This window comes from Akebia trifoliata, chromosome 13, assembly GCF_017979445.1.
Source record: "Akebia trifoliata isolate Shusen 1 chromosome 13, ASM1797944v1, whole genome shotgun sequence".
In the NCBI taxonomy this organism is placed as follows: Eukaryota; Viridiplantae; Streptophyta; class Magnoliopsida; order Ranunculales; family Lardizabalaceae; genus Akebia; species Akebia trifoliata.
Window position 1 is genome coordinate 5,627,661 of NC_141387.1, and position 3,279 is coordinate 5,630,939.

Sequence of the window (3,279 nt, forward strand, 5' to 3'; positions counted from 1 at the left end):
ATTCCCCAAAATTTGATGGAAATAATTAATTGAGTCAACTTTGTTGAGTCAGTCCAAAAATTCACACGTTCAAGACAAAAAAACTCGATTGTGTTATTTAGTTGTACATGATATCTTGTGAAGAAAAAAAAAAAAAAAATCAAATATTTATTTTAAAATAATAAAAATTGTATTTTAAATATTTATAAATTTAATATATTTTATTTGATTTGTTATACTAGTGAGTTGTCAACTTAACTCACCCCATGGACATCCAAGTCAATTTTTTGAGTTTTGAAACTACAGTCTATTTTTCCTCCCAGTGTGAATAATCATTTGGACAAGACCTTGATTCCAAGGAAAATAGATAACCAAATGCGTAAAGGAGGGGCAAAGAATTATGTTGATCCTCAAGAATGTTATGTTATGTAAGAGGCTAGAGGACTCCCTATACTTAAAACACCATTATTGGATTACTACTCAATTGCCAAAGGCACCAACCAAGCCATCCGGCCTTTCTTCTATTTTTGGGGATCAAATTCGATGCAACATCATTATTATTGCACTATAATAGCATCTTGAAGATAATCTACTTAATTTACGAGCATTGAACAATCCATAGTAACGACTTAAACACACATCTTAAGTTAAGTACCCTAAATTAACTCCTAACTCCTTTTTTCCCCTTCATAAGTGAGAACGAGTTTTGAACTCAAATCATGGTATCAACCTATGTTATTGGGTTCGCTAATAGTCGTGAATCATTGCAAACTGAATGAAGCACTTTGAAGTTCGGTTCGTAAAAAATAGTGAACCTAACGAAACCTCTTATGTTGGTAAATTTTGGAGATGTCCCATAATTTGATCAATATTAAATATAACCTTCATTGAGAAATCTCAGGATCTAGTCAATATTATAGATGTCTCCTTGTTTTTAAACTAATGATATGACCTCTTGACCTAAGTCTTCTTTTATGAGATTAACATAAATAACTTAATATCTATCACGAAAGGTATCAAGTTCGTACAAGAGTGGCGAAGTAACCACAATGTGAAAAAAGCCCAAATTTGATGGACAAAGGTGTCGAATTTTTTATTGTCAAATTTTTGTTTTCAACAGGCAGAAACTGTCAAATTAATGAAGGATGAGAGAAATTAAACAACTCTAAGCTGTCAAATTTGGGAACATCAAGAATTTCAATGGTTTCTAGACTGTCAAAATTCAGTTTTTTAAATATGTGGGCCTTGAGCCGTCAATTTTATTTGTAGAAATTTTCAATTTTCACGTAGTGAACAAACGAGGTAACATAGTTATCAACTAAGCTTTGTAGTTTCATTTCCGTATTTCTTACCAACTCTCAATAGGAACTCCAATATGACTCCACCTTCCAAATAGGGCCTTACATTTTTTTTTTCCTTTCGCGGAAAATGTTAGCAGCATGGTAATTAGGAAGAGTCGTGATAATTTATTTGACGCTCTTTTTTCAGAAACCTCCTATACACTCCCATCACAAAATCATAGATTCTTTGCTTCGGGATACACAAGAAAAATATTTATGATTCTAAAACTGATAGATTGGGAAATGTGTAGGGGGTGTCTAAAAAAAGAATGTTAGATTATCATTAGTCAATTAGGAACTTATAATGCATGGATTTTCAATGTAAAGTGAGACATTTGTGTCCACAACTATATATGGACAAATAATTTGAGGATAGGCCACGTCCCACTCATCCTCGTTAATATGAGATAAAAGGCCATCTTGTCGGTATAATGAGATTTATTAGCATTCAAACTCCCAATATGAAATATGGTGTCTTATCTCTAGAATGAATGAATCCAAGAAAAACCGAAAGGAAGAATCCCTCGATGGGAAAGCTTGGATTTTTTTGGATAAGGATGGCTAAAGGAAATCATGAAATTATAACAATAACACCTCTTACAACCAAGTACTCCATCATTCTCAATAGTCACATCTTATATTGATCACTTGAGATGGCCGACATGAATTTTATTTCGTGATTTTACTATTTAATGAATAATATATATTTAGTTAAGGCATGTTCTTTTATATAATATAATGAATAATGTTATTCTTGTTTTGCATTTATAAATTTTCGTAAACATTATCAAGTAATATTGATTAATCAAATCAAAGTTCATACCATTTGGAATCAAAATTTAGATCATTAAGATCTCAGCATGATTGGCAAAGGGCTATTATGTAAAAATTGAAAATTTTGATAAGAAAATTCGATGGGCCAAGGCCAAAGAATTTTAGAAATCCAAATTTGACAGTTCAAAGTCATTGAAATTTAATGCTCGTCATATTCGACGGCTCAGAGCCGTCGAATTTCTCTCATCCTCCATTAATTTGACAGTTTCAATATATAAAAAAAAGAAGAAAAATTGACAGCCTGTGACCATCAAATATGATTTTTTTTTTCATGTTGGGGGGGGGGGGGGGTATCCTTTTTCCTTGTAGTTATATCTAAACTGAAAGAAAAAATAATAGGTAGGTGTAATTATTTGGGGAGGTACAAATATATATTATAGTTAGTTATTACTGGTAATTTAAGTAAATTTGCTGTTTTAACCATCTAATGTCCTCTAGCGACAACCATGTTAGACTAATTTTTCATGATACATCATCCATGATTAATGTTGTTTTCTTATCCCAACAGTAAAGTAGGGCTGCAAAGTTAGACTTGTGTCGATTGGGTTGCAGATTATACACTAACATCAGCAACCTCCACATATTTCTTCCATAAACTATCCTGAAAATTATTCTCATTTTCTCTGCAACAAAAGAAAAGGTTTTGTTATCCTTGTCCAATGGCTATTTTTTGTAAATAATTTTATGAATTTACATATGTCATTGAACAATGACAATGAAACTCTTGCTTTCAGCACTAGACGTCAAAATCAAAATATTTTTTTTTGAAGAATTTATGGAAGAAGTCTAGTCTTACAAAAGCTGCTAACTTCCATTGAAGTCTTGGACAACATTCTTATATGGGTCCCGTTCGGCACCCTAAGTTTTACCACACACTTTAACAAATGCGTTTTGTCTTACATGGGTTAGAAGTTTCGGAATGAGCTAATTTTTGGTGAGGATGATCTCTATGGTGAGGAGATCATCCTCACCAAAAATCAGCTCATTCCAAAACTTCTAACCCCATCAAAAATGGTTTACAAAAAATGGACGGTCCACAATTTTTTAACGTGTAAACATAGGGCTAAACATTTCGGAATGGGCTGATTTTTGGGGAGGATGATCTTCTAATCATAGAGATCATTCT